This window comes from Ictidomys tridecemlineatus, chromosome 8 (genome assembly GCF_052094955.1).
Source record: "Ictidomys tridecemlineatus isolate mIctTri1 chromosome 8, mIctTri1.hap1, whole genome shotgun sequence".
NCBI lineage: Eukaryota > Metazoa > Chordata > Mammalia > Rodentia > Sciuridae > Ictidomys > Ictidomys tridecemlineatus.
The window spans coordinates 98,472,359-98,480,457 of record NC_135484.1 but is presented as its reverse complement, the minus strand read 5'-3'; the positions used below and the strand labels follow the sequence as shown (position 1 = coordinate 98,480,457).

At 37.2% G+C, this 8,099-nt stretch overlaps 1 long non-coding RNA gene across 1 annotated transcript; it reads right to left on the bottom strand.

Moving 5' to 3' along the window:
- Nucleotides 1-4,329: 4,329 nt before the first annotated feature.
- LOC144365888 (uncharacterized) lies at nucleotides 4,330-7,402 on the bottom strand. Its single transcript, XR_013424618.1, has 3 exons — nucleotides 7,253-7,402; nucleotides 5,455-5,523; nucleotides 4,330-4,537 (listed from the first exon to the last, which is right to left on the bottom strand). It is a non-coding gene; the product is annotated as an uncharacterized LOC144365888 (long non-coding RNA).
- Between the last annotated feature and the right edge of the window lie 697 nt (nucleotides 7,403-8,099).

The following is an 8,099-nucleotide window of genomic DNA, read 5'->3' as shown; positions in this document are numbered from 1 at the left end:
GGAGAAGTATTTATTTATTTATTTTTTGATGTTTATAGCACCTTTATTTTTTTTAACTTCTTTTACATAATTTTATTAGTTTCCAAGTATATTAACATTATTTCACATTTCTGTTTGATCTCAGAAAATTAAAAGGAAAGGTACATATTTTTTTAATTTTTTTTTATTGTTGGTTGTTCAAAACATTACATAGTTCTTGATATATCATATTTCACACTTTGATTCAAGTGAATTATGAACTCCCATTTTTATCCCGTATACAGATTGCAGAATCACATCAGTTACACTTCCATTGATTTACATATTGCCATACTAGTGTCTGTTGTATTCTGCTGCCTTTTCTATCCTCTACTATCCCCCCTCCCCTCCCCTCCTCTCTTCTCTCTCTACCCCCTCTACTGTAATTCATTTCTCCCCCTTGTATTATTTTTCCCTTTCCCCTCACTTCCTCTTGTATGTAATTTTGTATAACCCTGAGGGTCTCCTTCCATTTCCATGCAATTTCCCTTCTCTCTCCCTTTTCTTCCCACCTCTCATCCCTGTTTAATGTTAATCTTCTTCTCATGCTCTTTGTCCCTACTCTGTTCTTAGTTACTCTCCTTATATCAAAGAAGACATTTGGCATTTGTTTTTTAGGGATTGGCTAGCTTCACTTAGCATAATCTGCTCTAATGCCATCCATTTCCCTCCAAATTCTATGATTTTGTCATTTTTTAATGCAGAGTAATACTCCATTGTGTATAAATGCCACATTTTTTTTTATCCATTCGTCTATTGAAGGGCATCAAGGTTGGTTCCACAGTCTTGCTATTGTGAATTGTGCTGCTATGAACATCAATGTAGCAGTGTCCCTGTAGCATGCTCTTTTTAGGTCTTTAGGGAATAGACCCAGAAGGGGAATAGCTGGGTCAAATGGTGGTTCCATTCCCAGCTTTCCAAGAAATCTCCATACTGCTTTCCAAATTGGCTGCACCAACTTGCAGTCCCACCAACAATGAACAAGTGTACCCTTTTCTCCACATCCTCTCCAGCACTTGTTGTTGTTTGACTTCATAATGGCTGCCAATCTTACTGGAGTGAGATGGTATCTTAGGGTGGTTTTGATTTGCATTTCTCTGACTGCTAGAGATGGTGAGCATTTTTTCATGTATTTGTTGATTGATTGTATATCCTCCTCTGAGAAGTGTCTGTTCAGGTCCTTGGCCCATTTGTTGATTGGGTTATTTGTTATCTTATTGTCTAATTTTTTTAGTTCTTTGTATACTCTGGATATTAGGGCTCTATCTGAAGTGTGAGGAGTCAAGATTTGTTCCCAGGATGTAGGCTCCCTATTTATCTCTCTTATTGTTTCTTTTGCTGAGAAAAAACTTTTTAGTTTGAGTAAGTCCCATTTGTTGATTCTAGTTATTAACTCTTGTGCTATGGGTGTCCTATTGAGGAATTTGGAGCCCGACCCCACAATATGTAGATCGTAGCCAACTTTTTCTTCTATCAGATGCCGTGTCTCTGATTTGATATCAAGCTGCTTGACCCATTTTGAGTTAACTTTTGTGCATGGTGAGAGAAAGGGATTCAGTTTCATTTTGTTGCATATGGATTTCCAGTTTTCCCAGCACCATTTGTTGAAGATGCTATCCTTCCTCCATTGCATGCTTTTAGCCCCTTTATCAAATATAAGATAGTTGTAGTTTTGTGGATTGGTTTCTGTGTCCTCTATTCTGTACCATTGGTCCACCCACCTGTTTTGGTACCAGTAACCATGCTGTTTTTGTCACTATTGCTCTGTAATATAGTTTGAAATCTGGTATCACTATACCGCCTGATTCATACTTCCTGCTTAGCATTGTTTTTGCTATTCTGGGTCTTTTATTTTTCCATATGAATTTCATGATTGCTTTCTCTATTTCTACAAGAAATGCCGTTGGGATTTTGATTGGCATTGCATTAAACCTATAGAGAACTTTTGGTAATATCGCCATTTTGATGATGTTAGTTCTGCCTATCCATGAACAGGGTTTATTTTTTCCATCTTCTAAGATCTGCTTCTATTTCTCTCTTTAGGGTTCTGTAGTTTTCATTGTATAAATCTTTCACCTCTTTTGTTAGGTTGATTCCCAAGTATTTTATTTTTTTGGAGGATATTGTGAATGGAGTGGTTGTCCTCATTTCCATTTCAGAGGATTTGTCGCTGATGTACAGGAATGCCTTTGATTTATGCGGGTTGATTTTATATCCTGCCACTTTGCTGAATTCGTTTATTAGCTCTAATAGTTTCTTTGTAGACCCTTTTGGGTCTGCTAGGTAAAGAATCATGTCATCTGCAAATAGTGATAATTTAAGTTCTTTTTTTCCTATTTTTATGCCTTTAATTTCTTTCGTCTGTCTAATTGCTCTGGCCAGTGTTTTGAGAACTATGTTGAACAGAAGTGGTGAGAGAGGGCATCCCTGTCTTGTTCCAGATTTTAGAGGGAATGCCTTCAATTTTTCTCCATTCAGAATGATGCTAGCCTGAGGCTTAGCATAGATTGCTTTTACAATGTTGAGGTATGTTCCTGTTATCCCTAGTTTTTCTAGAGTTTTGAACATAAAGGGATGCTGTACTTTGTCGAATGCTTTTTCTGCATCTATCGAGATGATCATATGGTTCTTATTTTTAAGTCTATTGATGTGGTGAATAACATTTATTGATTTCCGTATATTGAACCAGCCTTGCATCCCAGGGATGAATCCTACTTGATCATGGTGCACAATTTTTTTGATATGGTTTTTGAATCTGATTCACCAGAATTTTATTGAGGATTTTTGCATCTAGGTTCATTAGAGATATTGGTCTGTAGTTTTCTTTCTTTGAAGTGTCTTTGTCTGGTTTAGGAATCAGGGTGATGTTGGCCTCGTAGAATAAATTTGGAAGTTCTCCCTCTTTTTCTATTTCCTGAAATAGCTTGAAAAGTATTGGTATTAGTTCCTCTTTAAAGGTTTTGTAAAACTCTGCTGTATACCCATCTGGTCCTGGGCTTTTCTTAGTTGGTAGTCTTTTGATGGTTTCTTCTATTTCCTCAATTGATATTATTTATTCATAAAAATATTTATGGATAGGCTGTTTGAAATATCAGTCCTTTTACATTTTACTTCATTCCTTTCCAGGCTCAAGTCTGTAATCTATTATTGTAATCATTTTCTTGAAAACACCTCTCTCCTCTTCTGTCTCACTCACCTGGCTAACCCTAACACTGAATGAACCTGACCATCTCTGTGCTTGGCTGGTTCCTAACCAGGTTGGGCAGAATCACAATCAGGCAGAGTAGTGGCACTCATACTGAGTACCAGCCTCAAGCTCTGTTTGTTAATGACTCTGCTCTTGGTGATCCGAGGACCAGCACTGTTTCTTCATGAAACACCAAGAGCCTGCCTTTAGCTTTGGAGCATTATGTTTCCTTGTTTCCTTCCTCTGCTCTGGCCTTGGCATCATCTTTTTTGCCTGGTCTTAAAAAGTTTTCCATTTCTTTAGATGTCAGTCTTTGGGCTTTCCTTTTCTCTGCATTCTCTTGCATTTGATAACTGTATATATCCTCTGCCCTTAACCAAAGATTCTCTGATGCTGACAACCCCGTGTATATCCTCATTCCAGCCCTCTCTCCACAGCCTCAGAGTCCAGTATCCAAATAACTACTGGACAGAGCCACATTGCCAACCACTGGCGTCACAAACTGTTGATATCTTTTTGTCTGCCCTTTTTGTTCCTTTCTTTTCTTCTCTCCACCACCCCCCCCTTTTTTTTTTTAAAATGAAGATTCTCTATAAGGAAAATAACAACTTCCCTTAATATTTTGGTGAATTTCTTTTTAGTTTCATTGTTATTATTTGTGAAGAGAAATACCAGTTTTAGGAAATAAAACATTTAGCGTATGTACACACACACACACACACACACACACACAACAAAACCCAAAAGACAAAAACAAAAACCCTGAGAACTTTGTTATCCAAATTCACAACTTGAGATGTTTGCAGACTTCGTTAAGCCTCCAGTTTAACAAATGTAAGTGTTAGAAAATACAAAACATGAAACAAGGTTAAGAACTAATAGTGTACCTAACGGAAATTTGAATATTATTTTCAAAAATCCAAAACCAAAACACGACCCTTGCCAGTTTCCTAGGCTCTTACATTTATAATTTGAAGGAAAAACGCACTGGGTGTGAAAGTGGGAACTTCTCAGAGGAATAGATTTACAGATATTCCCATCTGTAGAAACTCACCCGGGATTAGCAGCATTTAACACACACATTCCACTTATGTATGTATTTTAAAAACACCCTGAAGCCGACAGGAAAAATAACTGTCTCTATTTTGTGTGGTTGTCCTTAGGGAGAAGTACAGAGATGATAGATGAACATTAACGAGATGGGTTTACTTTTTGAAAAGTAGATCAGCTCCTAATTGTGAGTCAGAATCAATTTTCCAGCTCAGTGGTTCTCAGCCTTGGGAAGCCCAAACACCTTTGCAAGGTTTGAAAGGAGTTACAGATATCTTCTTCCTACAAAAACACAGCAGCGTTAAATAGAAACCTCACACAATATCATGATCGCTGATGCATTTTTCTTTCTTTCAATTGAGGAAGTAGCCAAAAGGTTAACATGAATTTGGAATTTAAGAAACTTGTATTCCTTTTTCTTGATTTTCTTCTCTATTCATATTTTTTGGCATATGATATATGTTTGATATTTTGTATTTGATATGTCACATCAAATTCTTGGTGGGAAGAATATAAACACTGAAAAGAAAATTAGTATTTTTTTAACTGGATAAATTAGTTTAAAAAGATTATAAGTACTTTATAAATTATTTAAAGCTCCTCATGAGCTGGGAGTGTATCTCAGTGGTAGAGGACTTGCCTAGCATGTGAATGAATGAATGGAAAAAAAATAAAGCAAGCTACACATGAACGTAATTTAAGAAATTGGAAACTCTATGAGGACTTAAGTGAAAAATAGCAATTCACTGAGCATCCTTATGTACTCTCTCAAATTTCCACTCCTCTTGTAGGAACCACTTTCCACTAATAGAGCCATTTCTTTTAATACTTATTTACTATTTTGGTTTGATCAATATTCACTATTATTTTGGCTATAAAATGCCATGTATAATTGAGCCAAGTGGTATACTATGATTGATTTTTCTTGTAAAAGATTTTATTTTCCTTTGAGTTAGTGGCTGTGGTTTGCTTAGATGTTTGTCAACAGTTCAATCCCAGATCTTCTATCAGTTGTGCAAACTTCCTCAGCCATGGGAAGTTCTATCATGCCATCTTCTGGAGAGACTCCCTTTTGGTGCCTTTCAATTTGTTCCAAATTCTCCCCGTCACTCTCAAGACCTGCTTCAGAGGTTTTTCTTGTAATTTCCTTCACTATCCTTCCTACAGATTTTCTAAATTTATCTATTATATAGAATCACCTGATTTTTGGTTCCTTTGTCCTCCTGTTTTCTTCTTCACTTTGGTGAAAGATATCCTTTGGTAGTTTTCTGAAAAAGATACATTTGAGAAAAGTTTTTTTGTTTGTTTGTTTGTTTTTCCTCCAGATCTTACATTATCAGGAAATCTTTTTATTTTATTCTGACTTTTAATCAATATTTAGGGATAGAATTGTAGCTGTAAGTTTGTTTTCCTTTGTAATTTTTTTTTTTTTGTATCTGAGATTGAATCCAGGGGCACTTAACCACTGAGCCACATCCCCAGCCCTTTTTTTTTTTTTTTTTTTGACAGAAACTCACTAAGTTGCTTAGGGCCTCACTAAGTTGCTGAGGCTGGCTTTGAACTCTCCATCCTCTTGCCTCAGCTTCCCAAGCTGCTAATTATAGGCATGTGCCACTGCACCTGGCTCCTTTGTAATTTTTATTTCTAGTTTTCAGAGTTGTTATTGAGTGGTCCAATGCTATTCTTATTCTTGGTTTTTTTGTAAGAAAAAAATTGTCAAAGTTTTTAGGCTCTTCTCTATTGTTCTGAAATTTTATAATGTAGGTCTATATTCATTCATTATATTAGGATTTTTGTGTACCTTTCAATGTGAAAACTAATTTCTTCATTATTGGAAATTATTTAGTATTATATTTTGATTAGTTACTCTTAAGTTCTTGTTTTTCCTTCTTTTTTTTGGATTTTCTATTATTTGGACCTTTGACCTATGGAATTTTATAATTTTCTATTTTTTTTCATTTCCATTTTCATATTTTGGTCTTTTTCTTCGTTTTATGCAAGATTTCTGGTTCTTTTGAGTTTTTCATTTCTGCTATTACCATAGTTCTGACTTCTTGGAACTCCTTTTTGTTCTCTACATATTTTTATATATTGTCTTATTTTTGTTTCATAGGTATAATACATTGCTTTCTCTCTTTGAGGACATTAATGATATTGTTATTGGCTCTGATCTTACCTTTCCTATTAGATATTTTCCTCAGATGTCTGATGATCCATATCTGCCTGCTCATTTTTAAAATGGGGCATAGAAGAGCTGACTGGCAGCTCCAGGTCTATGAATGGGGCAGGATGTCATATTTATGACTATAGAGCCATCTGCTACTATAAGTATCTTTAGGATTTTTCTCTTGGGTTGGTATGAAATTCCATAGTAGTTCTGATCTTATTCCAGTAATGTCTGGACCCAATTTCTGGTAGTCTGGATGGTGGGAGGGGTGGTCGTTAAAGTTCATACTTAAACTTTTACTTAATTCTATGCATATAGTTGCCTAGGGTGATTTCTATTAGGTAAATGTAAAAGGAAAGGGACACTCTCTGGGAACTGGGAGAGTTGTCACCTTGCAAAAGCATCAGAGACCCCCACCAAAGTTTGATTCAGATGAGGCTATGAAAAGATTTGTTATTGGCATAACTGAAGTCTCTGGCAAGAGTAGGATAGACCTCTCAAGCCTTCCCAAGTGGCCTAAGAAAGCCAGGAAAGATTGCCTGGGTTTTCATGGTCATTAAGGGATAGACCAAGGTGAGAGTTCACTTGTGCACAGGATTATATGATTGGAAACTGTCACTGATGCCAAAGCAGAGAGCACCCACACTTTATTTTCAGCCTGCCTAAAGGTGGTGCACAATGGGAAAAGGGATGAATGAAGTTTGAAAGTAGCAGGTAAACATTAAAAAATAGATTCAGAATCCTTGCTGTAAGAATTCTCTATATAGGTGCAGAATATGTTAAGAATGGCTTGTACTAGTAGAACACATTCCTAGGGGAGATCATCTTACCCAGGTCCGAGATAGAGAGAAACTTTAAAAGCTTCAGGTTCCCCCTTGCTTGGCTAATGGTGAGGTCAGGAGTGTGCAGGTGATTCTATGGCTAGGAAATCTTGCTAAAAGCCTTTTAAAGTCGTGATCCTCTCAGATTGTGGCAGATCACTAGCCGTCTCAGCAGATTTGGAAAATAATTTACAAAAGCAAATTCTCAGGCTCCACCTCAGTCCTACTGAATCTAAAACTCTTAGGGCGGAGCCCACAATCATGGTTTTAACAAGTTTTCCAGTGATGTTAACACATGCTTGAATTTGAGGACTTCAGACAGAATGTGCAAGCTGGGACATGTCTGGGGAGGGGCAGGAGGGCTAAGTGGCCTGGTATCATGGGCATAACGAAGGGATAGGCCTTTTGGATTTTCCACTAGCAGGTAGAAAAGACAGGGAAACAGGCCATTAACCCTGGGCAGGGCAGGCACAGGGAAGTTTCCCTGGAGAGAGAGAGAGAGAGAGAGAGAGAGAGAGAGAGAGAGAGAGAGACAGAGAGAGAGAGAGAGAGGTGAGGGGAGCCCAGTGACATGGCAGGAGGCTAAGGTATAAGGAAGAACACAGTTGATGAAAATTTCCAAGTGACTAAGAATGCTCAAGGAACTCTCAGGGGTGGTGATGTGTGATGCTCTGCTTAACAGTTCATGTTGTACCATTCATCCTCCATCGCACGTTTCAACAGAAGTCACTGAGCACAGTTAAATTGTTATAGGTGCAGCGGGAATGAAGGGAAAGATGCCAAGGTGGGAAATTCACCATTACTCTGTGCAGACAGAGAGTATCTTTTATATTTTTTCTTACCAGTGTATTTCCCC